The sequence below is a fragment of the Oncorhynchus mykiss genome, chromosome 11, assembly GCF_013265735.2.
Source record: "Oncorhynchus mykiss isolate Arlee chromosome 11, USDA_OmykA_1.1, whole genome shotgun sequence".
In the NCBI taxonomy this organism is placed as follows: domain Eukaryota; kingdom Metazoa; phylum Chordata; class Actinopteri; order Salmoniformes; family Salmonidae; genus Oncorhynchus; species Oncorhynchus mykiss.
In genome coordinates this window covers 482,140-500,436 of record NC_048575.1, presented here as the reverse complement: position 1 = coordinate 500,436, position 18,297 = coordinate 482,140, and the positions used below count along the sequence as shown (strand labels likewise).

General features: G+C 48.6%; 1 protein-coding gene across 1 annotated transcript in view; it reads right to left on the bottom strand.

The window, feature by feature from the left end:
• The window catches only part of LOC110535152 (cysteine-serine-rich nuclear protein 1b), a 56,662-nt gene extending 41,917 nt beyond the window's left edge, over positions 1 to 14,745 (bottom strand). The window contains exon 1 of the mRNA XM_021620013.2: positions 14,478 to 14,745. The gene's annotated coding sequence lies outside the window, so the exon portion shown is untranslated. The remainder of the gene's footprint in view (positions 1 to 14,477) is intronic.
• Between the last annotated feature and the right edge of the window lie 3,552 nt (positions 14,746 to 18,297).

The following is an 18,297-nucleotide window of genomic DNA, read 5'->3' as shown; positions in this document are numbered from 1 at the left end:
AACCACTAAGGATTAGAGGAACACCCAATGACAGTCCCAACCACTAAGGATTAGAGGAACACGTGACCTAATGACAGTCCCAACCACTAAGGATTAGAGGAACACCTAATGACAGTCCCAACCACTAAGGATTAGAGGAACACGTGACCTAATGACAGTCCCAAACACTAAGGATTAGAGGAACACCTAACGACAGTCCCAACCACTAAGGATTAGAGGAACACCTAATGACAGTCCCAACCACTAAGGATTAGAGGAACACGTGACCTAATGACAGTCCCAACCACTAAGGATTAGAGGAACACCTAATGACAGTCCCAACCACTAAGGATTAGAGGAACACGTGACCTAATGACAGTCCCAACCACTAAGGATTAGAGGAACACCTAATGACAGTCCCAACCACTAAGGATTAGAGGAACACCTAATGACAGTCCCAACCACTAAGGATTAGAGGAACACCTAATGACAGTCCCAACCACTAAGGATTAGAGGAACACCCAATGACAGTCCCAACCACTAAGGATTAGAGGAACACGTGACCTAATGACAGTCCCAACCACTAAGGATTAGAGGAACACCTAACGACAGTCCCAACCACTAAGGATTAGAGGAACACCCAATGACAGTCCCAACCACTAAGGATTAGAGGAACACGTGACCTAACGACAGTCCCAACCATTAAGGATTAGAGGAACACCTAACGACAGTCCCAACCACTAAGGATTAGAGGAACACCCAATGACAGTCCCAACCACTAAGGATTAGAGGAACACCCAATGACAGTCCCAACCACTAAGGATTAGAGGAACACGTGACCTAATGACAGTCCCAACCACTAAGGATTAGAGGAACACGTGACCTAATGACAGTCCCAACCACTAAGGATTAGAGGAACATGTGACCTAATGACAGTCCCAACCACTAAGGATTAGAGGAACATGTGACCTAATGACAGTCCCAACCATTAAGGATTAGAGGAACACCTAATGACAGTCCCAACCACTAAGGATTAGAGGAACACGTGACCTAATGACAGTCCCAACCACTAAGGATTAGTGGAACACCCAATGACAGTCCCAACCACTAAGGATTAGAGGAACACGTGACCTAATGACAGTCCCAACCATTAAGGATTAGAGGAACACGTGACCTAATGACAGTCCCAACCACTAAGGATTAGAGGAACACCTAATGACAGTCCCAACCACTAAGGATTAGAGGAACACCTAATGACAGTCCCAACCACTAAGGATTAGAGGAACACCTAATGACAGTCCCAACCACTAAGGATTAGAGGAACACCTAATGACAGTCCCAACCACTAAGGATTAGAGGAACACCTAATGACAGTCCCAACCACTAAGGATTAGAGGAACACCTAATGACAGTCCCAACCACTAAGGATTAGAGGAACACCTAATGACAGTCCCAACCACTAAGGATTAGAGGAACACCTAATGACAGTCCCAACCACTAAGGATTAGAGGAACACTTAATGACAGTCCCAACCACTAAGGATTAGAGGAACACCTAATGACAGTCCCAACCACTAAGGATTAGAGGAACACCTAATGACAGTCCCAACCACTAAGGATTAGAGGAACACCTAATGACAGTCCCAACCACTAAGGATTAGAGGAACACCTAATGACAGTCCCAACCACTAAGGATTAGAGGAACACCCGACCTAATGACAGTCCCAACCACTAAGGATTAGAGGAACACGTGACCTAATGACAGTCCCAACCACTAAGGATTAGAGGAACACGTGACCTAATGACAGTCCCAACCACTAAGGATTAGAGGAACACGTGACCTAATGACAGTCCCAACCACTAAGGATTAGAGGAACATGTGACCTAATGACAGTCCCAACCACTAAGGATTATTTTGAATTCATAGCAGGAGCAACATGATCTCACCATGACGACAGAACAAATCCACTAGCTAGGGCAGTATAGATAACTCTTGTTCTCTCAGAGTCTGGCTGTTGTTTTCACACCTAACTCAGACCCTGCTGCCAGAAAGACATACCTCCCTACCTCCACCCTTGAGCTGTGTCCTGCACACACACACACACACCTCCTAAACGGAGAGAGAACAGGGAGGAGGAGGAAGAGGAGTCTTTTAAACAAATAAATAATGTGCTGTCATAGAAGCCACAGGAATGCCCGTCTGGCAGCGGGGTGACTCACTAACAGAAGACAACACACGTGTGCTGTAGTACTGTGTCTCCTCTTTCACAGCTAACAACTACAACTCCCATGAGGCTGAGCTGCTGGATGGAATCTCAGATTCCTGCATGCCATGACACACCTGAGAAGGCTTTAGGCTGTCAGCGGTGGTGGAGGCTGTGATGCAGCAAGACAGTATGCTCTAGATGGTGCTCCTGTCGAACACAGAGGGCCCTCTGGGACAAGCCAAATTTCTTCAGCCTCCTGAAGTTGAAGAGTTGTGCCTTCTTCAGTGTGGTATGACCGTTTCAGGTCCTCAGACGTGCACACTAAGAAACTAAGTCTTTTCACCCTCTCAACGGTGGCCCCATTGATGAGGATGCCGGCGTGTCCAGCCTGGTTCCTCTTGAAGTCCTTTGTTTTGCTGACATTGAGGCAGAGGTTGTTTACCTGGCACCACACCGTCTGAGTGCCTACATCCTCTCTGTAGGCCGTCTCACCGTTGTTGGTAATCAAGCCTACTACTGTCGTGTCATCAGCGAACTTGATGATGGAATTGGAATGGTGCGAGGCCACACAGTCCTGGGTATAGAGGGAATACGAGAGGGAACAGAGGACGCACCCTTGTGGGGAGGAACACCCAATGACAGTCCCAACCACTAAGGATTAGAGGAACACGTGACCTAATGACAGTCCCAACCACTAAGGATTAGAGGAACACGTGACCTAATGACAGTCCCAACCACTAAGGATTAGAGGAACATGTGACCTAATGACAGTCCCAACCACTAAGGATTAGAGGAACATGTGACCTAATGACAGTCCCAACCATTAAGGATTAGAGGAACACCTAATGACAGTCCCAACCACTAAGGATTAGAGGAACACGTGACCTAATGACAGTCCCAACCACTAAGGATTAGTGGAACACCCAATGACAGTCCCAACCACTAAGGATTAGAGGAACACGTGACCTAATGACAGTCCCAACCATTAAGGATTAGAGGAACACGTGACCTAATGACAGTCCCAACCACTAAGGATTAGAGGAACACCTAATGACAGTCCCAACCACTAAGGATTAGAGGAACACCTAATGACAGTCCCAACCACTAAGGATTAGAGGAACACCTAATGACAGTCCCAACCACTAAGGATTAGAGGAACACCTAATGACAGTCCCAACCACTAAGGATTAGAGGAACACCTAATGACAGTCCCAACCACTAAGGATTAGAGGAACACCTAATGACAGTCCCAACCACTAAGGATTAGAGGAACACCTAATGACAGTCCCAACCACTAAGGATTAGAGGAACACCTAATGACAGTCCCAACCACTAAGGATTAGAGGAACACCTAATGACAGTCCCAACCACTAAGGATTAGAGGAACACTTAATGACAGTCCCAACCACTAAGGATTAGAGGAACACCTAATGACAGTCCCAACCACTAAGGATTAGAGGAACACCTAATGACAGTCCCAACCACTAAGGATTAGAGGAACACCTAATGACAGTCCCAACCACTAAGGATTAGAGGAACACCTAATGACAGTCCCAACCACTAAGGATTAGAGGAACACCTAATGACAGTCCCAACCACTAAGGATTAGAGGAACACCCGACCTAATGACAGTCCCAACCACTAAGGATTAGAGGAACACGTGACCTAATGACAGTCCCAACCACTAAGGATTAGAGGAACACGTGACCTAATGACAGTCCCAACCACTAAGGATTAGAGGAACACGTGACCTAATGACAGTCCCAACCACTAAGGATTAGAGGAACATGTGACCTAATGACAGTCCCAACCACTAAGGATTATTTTGAATTCATAGCAGGAGCAACATGATCTCACCATGACGACAGAACAAATCCACTAGCTAGGGCAGTATAGATAACTCTTGTTCTCTCAGAGTCTGGCTGTTGTTTTCACACCTAACTCAGACCCTGCTGCCAGAAAGACATACCTCCCTACCTCCACCCTTGAGCTGTGTCCTGCACACACACACACACCTCCTAAACGGAGAGAGAACAGGGAGGAGGAGGAAGAGGAGTCTTTTAAACAAATAAATAATGTGCTGTCATAGAAGCCACAGGAATGCCCGTCTGGCAGCGGGGTGACTCACTAACAGAAGACAACACACGTGTGCTGTAGTACTGTGTCTCCTCTTTCACAGCTAACAACTACAACTCCCATGAGGCTGAGCTGCTGGATGGAATCTCAGATTCCTGCATGCCATGACACACCTGAGAAGGCTTTAGGCTGTCAGCGGTGGTGGAGGCTGTGATGCAGCAAGACAGTATGCTCTAGATGGTGCTCCTGTCGAACACAGAGGGCCCTCTGGGACAAGCCAAATTTCTTCAGCCTCCTGAAGTTGAAGAGTTGTGCCTTCTTCAGTGTGGTATGACCGTTTCAGGTCCTCAGACGTGCACACTAAGAAACTAAGTCTTTTCACCCTCTCAACGGTGGCCCCATTGATGAGGATGCCGGCGTGTCCAGCCTGGTTCCTCTTGAAGTCCTTTGTTTTGCTGACATTGAGGCAGAGGTTGTTTACCTGGCACCACACCGTCTGAGTGCCTACATCCTCTCTGTAGGCCGTCTCACCGTTGTTGGTAATCAAGCCTACTACTGTCGTGTCATCAGCGAACTTGATGATGGAATTGGAATGGTGCGAGGCCACACAGTCCTGGGTATAGAGGGAATACGAGAGGGAACAGAGGACGCACCCTTGTGGGGTCCCCGTGTTGAGGATCAATGTGGAGGAGGTCATGTTGTCTACCTTCCCGTCAGGAAGGCCAGGACACGGGGAGGAGTTCAGACCCAGGGCCGTGGACTTTGGTATTGAAGGTTGAGCTGTAGTCGAACAGCATCCGCACATAAAAATTCCTCTTGTCCAGGTGGGTGAGGGCAGTGTACAGTACAGTGGCTGGATTCATCGGGCGATAGACCAATTGGAGAGGTGGTCTTTGACTAGCCTCTCGAAGCACTTCATGATGACAGAAGGCAGGGCTAAGGGTCAGTAGTGATTCAGTTGCGTTCCCTTTCTTGGGGATGATAGTGGACATCTTGAAGCAGGTGGGGATAATGGCCTGAGCTAGAGATATTGAAAATGTATGGAAAAAAACAACAGATAGAGCATGTGCAGACCAGCTGAGGGCGCAGCTTAAGGATGTTATCTGGGCCATCAGGCTTGCAAGGGTCAACGTGTTTGAATGACTTCCATACGTCCTCCATATGCACATAGCCCTCATTGTCCTCAGGGGCTCGGCAGCTCAAAGTCGTTTTGCTCCAAGCGTAAGAAAATGTATTTAATCCGGCAGAGTTGGTGTCCCTGACGTGGCTGGCTTTCTATTTGTAATCTGTGATCGCTAGAAGCCCCTGCCACATACCCCTCATACCCGACCAGCTGAATTGCTCCTCCACTTGTCCCTATACTTGTGTCTCGCCATCTTGATCGATCTGCGTAGGTTGTATTTTTACACAGCCATGGCGATAATACCTGAGAACTCTCTCGGAAGATAAAAAGGGTAACATTTGATGACCAATTATTCAAACTCGGGAGAGCAGAATTTCGCAAGTTCCTGTACATTATGTACAGTATGTAGCAGAATCAGATCCTCGCTCTGAGTTCGTCAAGTTTATTTTGTAATTATTGAATATTGGTGAGTAGTATGCTCAGTAATGGAGGATGGGTCACCCGGTGTCTGAATCTCACTAAGATCCCCACCATGTCTGCCTCTGTCTTCATTTCCTACTCTTCGGTAGGACTCCCAGGTAACCCGGCACCTCCCCAAAGAAGCCAGACCATTGTTCCGCTGTCCCCGGGAATTGGGGTGGACGGTGAGTACCCAGCGATTCATATTACAATAGCTCTACCAAGGTGTATGAAGTAATGCACTAAACAAACTGGGTAAGACATGTTTTGAAAAACACTATAAAAAGTAGAAACCTGGAATGTTTTGTAGGAGCTGGAGGCGAGGCGCCAACATTTCAATAGGTTCAGTTTTATTGTTCCCCTCAAAATAGGGTCTGATTTAGACCTGGGACACAAGGTGTGTGCATTTATCAGGTAGACCAGAAAACCAGCTGGGCTCTGGACCTCAAAGGGTAAGAGTTGAATATCCCTGGTCTATACTATCACAACTTTGTAGTCTGAGTCAGGAGAGGCCTAAAACACATACAGGTAAATACTGGAGGCATCTCCACTGCACCGTTCATTTGTAAACGGACAACCCGCTCTAAAAAACAACCCAAGGACAAGGTAGTGTCGTCTACTGGACAAGGTAGTGCACTGGACAAGGTAGTGTCGTCTACTGGACAAGGTAGTGTAGTGGACAAGGTAGTTTCGTCTACTGGACAAGGTAGTGCAGTGGACAAGGTAGTGTCGTCTACTGGACAAGGTAGCGCAGTGGACAAGGTAGCGCAGTGGACAAGGAAGCGCAGTGGACAAGGTAGCATCGTCTACTGGACAAGGTAGTGCCGTCTACTGGACAAGGTAGTGCCGTCTACTGGACAAGGTAGTGCAGTGGAGAAGGTAGTGTCGTCTACTGGACAAGGTAGCGCAGTGGACAAGGTAGCGCAGTGGACAAGGTAGCGCAGTGGACAAGGTAGCGCAGTGGACAAGGTAGAATCGTCTACTGGACAAGGTAGTGCAGTGGACAAGGTAGTGTCGTCTACAGGTCAAGGTAGTGCAGTGGACAAGGTAGCGCAGTGGACAAGGTAGTGTCGTCTACTGGTCAAGGTAGCGCAGTGGACAAGGTAGCGCAGTGGACAAGGTAGCGCAGTGGACAAGGTAGCGCAGTGGACAAGGTAGCGCAGTGGACAAGGTAGCGTAGTGGACAAGGTAGCGTTGTCTACAAGGTAGCGCAGTGGACAAGGTAGTGTCGTCTACTGGACAAGGTAGCACAGTGGACAAGGTAGCACAGTGGACAAGGTAGCGCAGTGGACAAGGTAGCGTACTGGACAAGGTAGCGTACTGGACAAGGTAGCGCAGTGGACAAGGTAGCGTACTGGACAAGGTAGCGTAGTGGACAAGGTAGCGTCGTCTACAAGGTAGCGCAGTGGACAAGGTAGTGTCATCTACTGGACAAGGTAGTGTAGTGGACAAGGTAGTGTCGTCTACAAGGTAGCGCAGTGGACAAGGTAGTGTCGTCTACTGGACAAGGTAGTGTAGTGGACAAGGTAGTGTAGTGGACAAGGTAGTGTCATCTACGAGGTAGCGTAGTGGACAAGGTAGCGTAGTGGACAAGGTAGCGCAGTGGACAAGGTAGCGCAGTGGACATGGTAGCTTACTGGACAAGGTAGCGCAGTGGACAAGGTAGCGCAGTGGACAAGGTAGCGCAGTGGACAAGGTAGCGCAGTGGACAAGGTAGTGTCGTCTACTGGACAAGGTAGCGCAGTGGACAAGGTAGTGTCGTCTACTGGACAAGGTAGCGCAGTGGACAAGGTAGCGCAGTGGACAAGGTAGCTTACTGGACAAGGTAGCATCGTCTACTGGACAAGGTAGTGTCGTCTACTGGACAAGGTAGTGCAGTGGACAAGGTAGTGTCGTCTACTGGTCAAGGTAGCGCAGTGGACAAGGTAGCGCAGTGGACAAGGTAGCGCAGTGGACAAGGTAGCGCAGTGGACAAGGTAGCGTACTGGACAAGGTAGCGTAGTGGACAAGGTAGCGTAGTGGACAAGGTAGCGTCGTCTACAAGGTAGCGCAGTGGACAAGGTAGTGTCGTCTACTTGACAAGGTAGCACAGTGGACAAGGTAGTGTCGTCTACTGGACAAGGTAGCGCAGTGGACAAGGTAGTGTCGTCTACTGGACAAGGTAGCACAGTGGACAAGGTAGCACGTTGGACAAGGTAGCACAGGGGACAAGGTAGCACAGTGGACAAGGTAGCGCAGTGGACAAGGTAGCGTACTGGACAAGGTAGCGTAGTGGACAAGGTAGCGTCGTCTACAAGGTAGCGCAGTGGACAAGGTAGTGTCGTCTACTGGACAAGGTAGTGTAGTGGACAAGGTAGCGCAGTGGACAAGGTAGTGTCGTCTACTGGACAAGGTAGTGTAGTGGACAAGGTAGTGTAGTGGACAAGGTAGTGTAGTGGACAAGGTAGTGTAGTGGACAAGGTAGCGCAGTGGACAAGGTAGTGTCATCTACGAGGTAGCGCAGTGGACAAGGTAGCGCAGTGGACAAGGTAGCGCAGTGTACAAGGTAGCGTAGTGGAAAAGGTAGCGCAGTGGACAAGGTAGCGCAGTGGACAAGGTAGCGCAGTGGACAAGGTAGCTTACTGGACAAGGTAGCATCGTCTACTGGACAAGGTAGTGCAGTGGACAAGGTAGTGTTGTCTACTGGTCAAGGTAGTGCAGTGGACAAGGTAGCATACTGGACAAGGTAGCGTACTGGACAAGGTAGTGTTGTCTATAAGGTAGCGCAGTGGACAAGGTAGCGCAGTGGACAAGGTAGCGCAGTGGACAAGGTAGCGCAGTGGACAAGGTAGCTTACTGGACAAGGTAGCGCAGTGGACAAGGTAGCGCAGTTGACAAGGTAGCGCAGTGGACAAGGTAGCGCAGTGGACAAGGTAGCTTACTGGACAAGGTAGCTTACTGGACAAGGTAGCGCAGTGGACAAGCTAGCGCAGTGGACATGGTTACGCAGTGGACAAGGTAGCGCAGTGGACAAGGTAGTGTCGTCTACTGGTCAAGGTGGCGCAGTGGACAAGGTAGCATACTGGACAAGGTAGCGCAGTGGACAAGGTAGCGCAGTGGACAAGGTAGCATACTGGACAAGGTAGCGTACTGGACAAGGTAGTGTTGTCTATAAGGTAGCGCAGTGGACAAGGTAGCGCAGTGGACAAGGTAGCGCAGTGGACAAGGTAGCGCAGTGGACAAGGTAGCGCAGTGGACAAGGTAGCGCAGTGGACAAGGTAGCGTCGTCTACTGGACAAGGTAGCACAGTGGACAAGGTAGTGTCGTCTACTGGACAAGGTAGCGCAGTGGACAAGGTAGTGTCGTCTACTGGACAAGGTAGCGCAGTGGACAAGGTAGTGTCGTCTACTGGACAAGGTAGCACAGTGGACAAGGTAGCACGGTGGACAAGGTAGCACAGGGGACAAGGTAGCGCAGTGGACAAGGTAGCGCAGTGGACAAGGTAGCGCAGTAGACAAGGTAGCGCAGTGGACAAGGTAGCGCAGTGGACAAGGTAGCGCAGTGGACAAGGTAGCGTACTGGACAAGGTAGCGTACTGGACAAGGTAGCGTCGTCTACAAGGTAGCGCAGTGGACAAGGTAGTGTCGTCTACTGGACAAGGTAGTGTAGTGGACAAGGTAGCGCAGTGGACAAGGTAGTGTCGTCTACTGGACAAGGTAGTGTAGTGGACAAGGTAGTGTAGTGGACAAGGTAGTGTAGTGGACAAGGTAGCGTAGTGGACAAGGTAGCGCAGTGGACAAGGTAGCGCAGTGGACAAGGTAGTGTCATCTACGAGGTAGCGCGGTGGACGAGGTAGCGCGGTGGACAAGGTAGCGCGGTGGACAAGGTAGCGCGGTGGACAAGGTAGCGCGGTGGACAAGGTAGCGCGGTGGACAAGGTAGCGCAGTGGACAAGGTAGCGCAGTGGACAAGGTAGCGCAGTGGACAAGGTAGCGCAGTGGACATGGTAGCGCAGTGGACAAGGTAGCGTAGTGGACAAGGTAGTGTAGTGGACAAGGTAGTGCAGCCTACTGAACACTTGGGAACATTGGATCCATCAGACCTGGATCTGTTTAGCACAATGGAGCAACAATGTTTCCAAGAGGTGACCAGTCAAACCCTTTATGTTACTGTGTCCACGATGACTAAAATCGGACAATACTAGCAGCTGCTCTAAGCTTTTTCACTACATGTCTATTTAAAGTCAATGATAATATTTATAGATTGAGATAGCAACTGCAGTAGTGTTTAATTTTCATTGTGCTTTGAAACATTTGCATGAAGCCAAACTCACCCCAGGGATGAGAAAGCTAAGGGAGACTGAAACAGAGGAGAAAGACTGTTAGTTCTCACAGTTTAGTTATGCTATCTGCTGTGTTTGAGCTTCTGTTCAGCAACACTTATTAAACGCTCACTCCCTGGAGACAGAAGCCTCTGTGTGTGTCAGTTAAACACTTTCCTGTGGTTGTGAAACGTGCGCGGCAGAGCACATGAAGTGGTTAGAGCGTTGTGCCAGTAACCGAAAGGTTGCTGGATCGAATCCCTGAGCGGACAAGGTAAAACTCTGTTGTTCTGCCCCTGAGCAAGGCTGTTAACCCACTTCACCGGGCGCCAAAGATGTGGATGTCGATTATGGCAGCACCCGCACCTCTCTGATTCAGAGGGGGGTTAAATGAGGAAGACACACCTCTCTGATTCAGAGGGTGGTTGGGTTAAATGAGGAAGACACCTCATTGATTCAGAGGGGGGTTGGGTTAAATGAGGAAGACACACCTCTGTTTCAGAGGGGAGTTGGGTTAAATGAGGAAGACACACCTCTCTGATTCAAAGGGGGGTTGGGTTAAATGAGGAAGACACACCTCTCTGATTCAGAGGGGGGTTAAATGAGGAAGACACATTTCAGTTGAATACATTCCGCTCTGAAAAAGATCTGATGTGAAAAGATCTGATTGGTTTAAAAGACCAATTAATGGGAAAAATATGAAATATGTGACTCGTTTCAGGAAACAAGGTGCATGTCATGCGTCACTACGTCACAGGAGAGCCATTTGAATGTAAACTTTGTTTTTATTAATCAGTAATGCCTTCTGGAACATGTCAACTTTCATGTGCCTTAATAACAAACTTGTATGACATCTGTAAAAACAATTTCTAAATTACGAGCCTAGTTGGTTTAGCCACAGATAAAGGCAGCAACCTTCCCGCTAGCCATGCTAGGCTGAGATAATGAGTGGGATGGACATGCCGAGAGAGGAGAGAGGATTGGTCTGCCATGTAGCAAGCTTCTGTCTATAATATGAGCTGGTCAGTATGTGTGGGTAATCTTTTCTTAACGCTGCCTTTCTGAATGACATCACGTAGTAGAACTGCATAAGTGTTGCTCTCCACTTTCTGAATGACATCACGTAGTAGAACTGCATAAGTGTTGCTCTCCACTTTCTGAATGACATCACGTAGTAGAACTGCATAAGTGTTGCTCTCCACTTTCTGAATGACATCACGTAGTAGAACTGCATAAGTGTTGCTCTCCACTTTCTGAATGGCATCACGTAGTAGAACTGCATAAGTGTTGCTCTCCACTTTCTGAATGACATCACGTAGTAGAACTGGATAAGTGTTGCTCTCCACTTTCTGAATGACATCACGTAGTAGAACTGGATAAGTGTTGCTCTCCACTTTCTGAATGACATCACGTAGTAGAACTGGATAAGTGTTGCTCTCCACTTTCTGAATGACATCACGTAGTAGAACTGCATAAGTGTTGCTCTCCACTTTCTGAATGACATCACGTAGTAGAACTGGATAAGTGTTGCTCTCCACTTTCTGAATGACATCACGTAGTAGAACTGCATAAGTGTTGCTCTCCACTTTCTGAATGACATCACGTAGTAGAACTGGATAAGTGTTGCTCTCCACTTTCTGAATGACATCACGTAGTAGAACTGGATAAGTGTTGCTCTCCACTTTCTGAATGACATCACGTAGTAGAACTGCATAAGTGTTGCTCTCCACTTTCTGAATGGCATCACGTAGTAGAACTGCATAAGTGTTGCTCTCCACTTTCTGAATGACATCACGTAGTAGAACTGGATAAGTGTTGCTCTCCACTTTCTGAATGACATCACGTAGTAGAACTGGATAAGTGTTGCTCTCCACTTTCTGAATGACATCACGTAGTAGAACTGGATAAGTGTTGCTCTCCACTTTCTGAATGACATCACGTAGTAGAACTGGATAAGTGTTGCTCTCCACTTTCTGAATGACATCACGTAGTAGAACTGCATAAGTGTTGCTCTCCACTTTCTGAATGACATCACGTAGTAGAACTGGATAAGTGTTGCTCTCCACTTTCTGAATGACATCACGTAGTAGAACTGGATAAGTGTTGCTCTCCACTTTCTGGAGGACTGAGTTTTGAAATCAGTGGAATTAGAGTATGATAGATAAGGAATTCTGGCGTTTGATTGCAAATATGCAGACAGAGACGAAAAGGGAACACACAGAAGGCTGATGTATAAAACACCTGTTTCCAAATTACATCTACAATCTAAGGGCAACCGTGGCATCCGTGACAGAGAGGGAGAAGCATCCATCCATGTATATGGTTAAGAATCTAGCTAACTACATTTGTAGATATTACACGTTTCTAATTTTGTCAAAGTTGATTTAATTTAAAGTTAAAGTGTACTGTTAGCTAGCTAACGTTAGCTGGCTGGTGTGAGAATAATCAAAATACACAACGCAGAGGACTAAACGTCAAGAGGGAATTAATAATCAATGGAAATAGTTGTCTTTCTGTAATAGGGAATGAATGGGTCTGAAACATGGGAGGCATTTCAGTCCGGGACTCATAGCTACATGTGGCAAGTTCTCACTGATCTGAATTGTCTATACATTGGCCCTGAAACAGGATACTTGGTATTTGGCCATTGGCCCAGTTTTACTGCAAGGAATTCTAATTGGTCAACCACAGGCTAGGGTTGGGTTATAAATGACATCCTGTTACTTTGTTCTGTGGAGAAGACATTGAGAACAGGGAAAATAGCCTTCCAGACAACAGGAAAACGCATGTTTTTTGTCCTCTAAGCATTACGTGTGTGGTCCAATGCAGAATAACCAATCCTTTAGATATTATTCTAAACTAACAAGCTGTGATTGATTCAGCTTGACAGACAAATATTTAACAATAAAAGGGATTCCTTTGCGCCAAGTGTCATTTGAATGTCCCCGATTCCCATATAATCGAATAATCCAATGATGAATCAATGTCTATTTCAATGACAAGGCGAGAAACACACACGGGCCATTTAATTTGAATAGTGCAGCCTAATTGCTGATATCTGTCAATCATTATATCACGTCTGATTATCTGTGGACGGCCTCCCCACGTTGACCTGATCAATCCTCCTGATTAATGATAATTGCTATGACAACACATCAGCTGTGAGAGCTCGAGCTGTAGTGGCCAGGAGGCGAACTAGGGAATCATTTTAGCCTACTGAATACACTGTAGACAACACACCATATTACAAATACCCATTACAACCACCAAATCAACTAGGCTACAAAAACCCAGGCTGTATCACATCTGGCTGTGATTGGGAGTCCCATAGGGCGGCGCACAATTGGCCCAGCGTCGTCCAGGTTGGCCCAGTTAAATAAAACATGTTATTTTTATTAAATATAATAGCCTAACACTGTCAACAGTCCTGCACTCAACCTGCTCCAATCACATGGTTTATTAACACTGGCGTGCTCTGTCCTCATGTAACAGATGTGAAACGGCTAGCTTAGTTAGCGTGGGCGCTAAATAGCGTTTCAATCAGTGACGTCACTTGCTCTGAGACCTTGAAGTAGTAGTTCCCCTTGCTCTGCAAGGGCCGCGGCTTTTGTGGAGCGATGGGTAACGATGCTTCGAGGGTGACTGTTGATGTGTGCAGAAGGTCCCTAGTTCGCGCCCGGGTATGGGCGAGGGGACGGTCTAAATTTGTACTGTTACACTCACCTGTCCTGCACTCAACCTGCTCCAATCACATGGTTAATTAACACTGGCGTGCTCTGTCCTCCCCTGTCCTGCACTCAACCTGCTCCAATCACATGGTTTATTAACACTGGCGTGCTCTGTCCTCACCTGTCCTGCACTCAACCTGCTCCAATCACATGGTTTATTAACACTGGCGTGCTCTGTCCTCACCTGTCCTGCACTCAACCTGGTTCAAACACTGGCGTGCTCTGTCCTCACCTGTCCTGCACTCAACCTGGTCCAATCACATGGTTTATTAAAGGCCAAACACCAAACTTTTTATAAGTAGTCAATTAGTTTATCAACAGCTGCGATAAAACGTCAGATGTATAAAAAATGCGAGCATCAACTAAATGAACCACTTCATTATCTACCCGATTACCATCCTATTTAAATACCATAGCTTTGTCTATAATGTCTACCTTCCCTTCTGCAACATTGTAACCAAACGAACATAACCAAAATTATTAGCGCCAGTGCTGTTTCTGCTATGGTGAAAGAGAACATCCTAACTATTTGTCGTCTCCACCCTCGAAGCTTTTACACATCAATTACACAGAACAGTGTTCAATTACCAACAGCGCCGCTACTCACCAATACTTCAGATATCAGATCATCATTAGTGAAAATATAGTCACAATCCAAGCGACACAATTGCACTTTATCCTCGAACAGACCTCTCGCTTTTGTCTCGACTGTAGCAGAGCACACTGTCAGTGGCAGCCTTCCCCTTGTCTGAGACAGACCGCTCCGCAGCGCAGCCTCCTCGTCACTGGAAAAACCGTGACGCAGCGGTGCCACAGGGAGGCTGGCTGCCCACGCTGCTTCCTGCCTGAGAGACAGACAGAGAGACCGAGAGAGAAAGCTGCCTGGCTCAACTGGACTATTTACATGCACTGTCTATTCTTCCAGTAGAAAACAAACAAATAGTTGAAGAACAATATTTAAAGTACATATTGGAAATGTGTTGAGGATAAAAAAATGTATGCGTACAATGGAAACTGTAGGCTACCCACAGTGTACAATGGAAACAGTATGCTACCCACAGTGTACAATGGAAACAGTATGCTACCCACAGTGTACAACGGAAACAGTATCAAATCCATTTTTATTGATGCATATCAATGTTTAGCTGATGTTATTGTGGGTGTAGCTTGTGTTTCTAGCTCCAACAGTGCAGTAATATCTAACAATACACATATCTAAAAGTTTTTTTTAAATAATTTAAACGAGCAATGTCGGACTATGTATATATTTTAGTACCAGTCAAAAGTTTGGACACACCTACACATTCCAGGGTCATTTTGTACTATTTTCTACATTGTAGAATAATAGTGAAGACATCAAAGCTATGAAATAACCCATGTAACCAAAAAATGTGTCCAAAATATATTTTATATTTGAGATGATTCAAAGTAGGGTTAGCTTGGCAGCCATGTCAAACAGAGTAATTTATTTTCACTCTTGACTGCTTTCACCCTGGCATTCAGTCCTGCAAGGCTTTTTGGCAAACCTCAGCCACCTGCTTCCACATTCTGCCACATTAGATCAATAAGAAAGAGGGTTTACTGAACACACAGCTGGTTAGCTGGGAGGCTGGACGTCTCCCTTGGCTGCTAGTGGGAGGCGGGACCGTCTCCCTTGGCTGCTAGTGGGAGGCTGGACCGTCTCCCTTGGCTGCTAGTGGGAGGCTGGACCGTCTCCCTTGGCTGCTAGTGGGAGGCTGGACCGTCTCCCTTGGCTGCTAGTGGGAGGCTGGACCGTCACTCTTGGCTGCTAGTGGGAGGCTGGACCGTCTCCCTTGGCTGCTAGTGGGAGGCTGGACCGTCTCCCTTGGCTGCTAGTGGGAGGCTGGACCGTCTCCCTTGGCTGCTAGTGGGAGGCTGGACCGTCTCCCTTGGCTGCTAGTGGGAGGCTGGACCGTCTCCCTTGGCTGCTAGTGGGAGGCTGGACCGTCTCCCTTGGCTGCTAGTGGGAGGCTGGACCGTCTCCCTTGGCTGCTAGTGGGAGGCTGGACCGTCTCCCTTGGCTGCTATTGGGAGGCTGGACCGTCTCCCTTGGCTGCTAGTGGGAGGCTGGACCGTCTCCCTTGGCTGCTAGTGGGAGGCTGGACCATCTCCCTTGGCTGCTAGTGGGAGGCTGGACCGTCTCCCTGGAGTGGTGAGGGTTAGAAGTTGGGAGGCTGGAAGTCTCCCTTGGCTGCTAGTGGGAGGCTGGACCGTCTCCCTTGGCTGCTAGTGGGAGGCTGGACCGTCTCCCTTGGCTGCTAGTGGGAGGCTGGACCGTCTCCCTTGGCTGCTAGTGGGAGGCTGGACCGTCTCCCTTGGCTGCTAGTGGGAGGCTGGACCGTCTCCCTTGGCTGCTAGTGGGAGGCTGGACCGTCTCCCTTGGCTGCTAGTGGGAGGCTGGACCGTCTCCCTTGGCTGCTAGTGGGAGGCTGGACCGTCTCCCTTGGCTGCTATTGGGAGGCTGGACCGTCTCCCTTGGCTGCTAGTGGGAGGCTGGACCGTCTCCCTTGGCTGCTAGTGGGAGGCTGGACCATCTCCCTTGGCTGCTAGTGGGAGGCTGGACCGTCTCCCTGGAGTGGTGAGGGTTAGAAGTTGGGAGGCTGGAAGTCTCCCTTGGCTGCTAGTGGGAGGCTGGACCGTCTCCCTTGGCTGCTAGTGGGAGGCTGGACCGTCTCCCTTGGCTGCTAGTGGGAGGCTGGACCGTCTCCCTTGGCTGCTAGTGGGAGGCTGGACCGTCTCCCTTGGCTGCTAGTGGGAGGCTGGACCGTCTCCCTTGGCTGCTAGTGGGAGGCTGGACCGTCTCCCTTGGCTGCTAGTGGGAGGCTGGACCGTCTCCCTTGGCTGCTAGTGGGAGGCTGGACCGTCTCCCTGGAGTGGTGAGGGTTAGAAGTTGGGAGGCTGGAAGTCTCCCTTGGCTGCTAGTGGGAGGCTGGACCGTCTCCCTTGGCTGCTAGTGGGAGGCTGGACCGTCTCCCTTGGCTGCTAGTGGGAGGCTGGACCGTCTCCCTTGGCTGCTAGTGGGAGGCTGGACCGTCTCCCTTGGCTGCTAGTGGGAGGCTGGACCGTCTCCCTTGGCTGCTAGTGGGAGGCTGGACCGTCTCCCTTGGCTGCTAGTGGGAGGCTGGACCGTCTCCCTTGGCTGCTAGTGGGAGGCTGGACCGTCTCCCTTGGCTGCTAGTGGGAGGCTGGACCGTCTCCCTTGGCTGCTAGTGGGAGGCTGGACCGTCTCCCTTGGCTGCTAGTGGGAGGCTGGACCATCTCCCTGGAGTGGTGAGGGTTAGAAGTTGGGAGGCTGGAAGTCTCCCTTGGCTGCTAGTGGGAGGCTGGACGTCTCCCTTGGCTGCTAGTGGGAGGCTGGACCGTCTCCCTTGGCTGCTAGTGGGAGGCTGGACCGTCTCTCTTGGCTGCTAGTGGGAGGCTGGACGTCTCCCTTGGCTGCTAGTGGGCGATTGCGCCGTCTCCCTTGTTTGCGCAGTCTCCATCGACATACTGCATCTGTCTCTACAAATGACATCTCATCAGTTCATTGTACGACGCTAGATATTAATAGCTGTGTAACAGACTAATCACTTGATTATGTAGCAATTTGTTAAACTGACCAAGAATGTGAACTCTTTCTTCAAAGAAGTAGCTGGTGGGTACAGGCGCGTCTTGAGGGGTTTGTTTTGTTTCTGATAAATTAACAAATTGATGTTCTTGTCTGCATACATTGAAACCCAAGCTTGGGGTCATGAGATTTTACAATGTTAGGTATTAGCTATCTTCAACAGCATCTGCTCTTGCTAGCTAGCATTAGCTAGTGCTTTCTATTCTAGTGCCAGAGTAGCTAGCAAAACTATTTTGATCTCAGTCATAGCTGTTATATTTCACAACTTCACCTAACAACAATCACTCCAAAACAATATAAATGCATGTCGCGCAGGAAAAACACCCAATATAATGTGATAAAGTTTAAAATGAAGTTTTATAATAATACCATAATGGAAAAAGTCTGCCATATTTTCTGTTGATGTGACGTCACTGATCTTCAGGTTGGAGAAGTTGGAGCTCTAGAAAAAGAGATCCAACTCAGGAACTCGGGCGACTGTTGAAATACATTTTTCCCAGTCTGAACTAATTTTTTTCCAACATCCCAGTTGTCTTGAACGCACCATGATGTAGTAGTTGGAGAATGGAGGGGGCCAATCATAAACCCCTGCTTCACCTCCTTGGCCAGGAGGGAGAAGACGACACATGGCTCATCAAGTGCAGATCAGAGGTTGGCGCAGAAGTAGAGATGAAGTCAAGCAAATATCTGACAAAGTAGTGGTCAGTGTTAAGGTCCAAGTCCACAGCCCTGGAGGTGACGTCGATGGGGTGGCGAGGTTGGCCAGCAGAAGGAGTGGGTTTCTGAGGGCAGAAGGTGG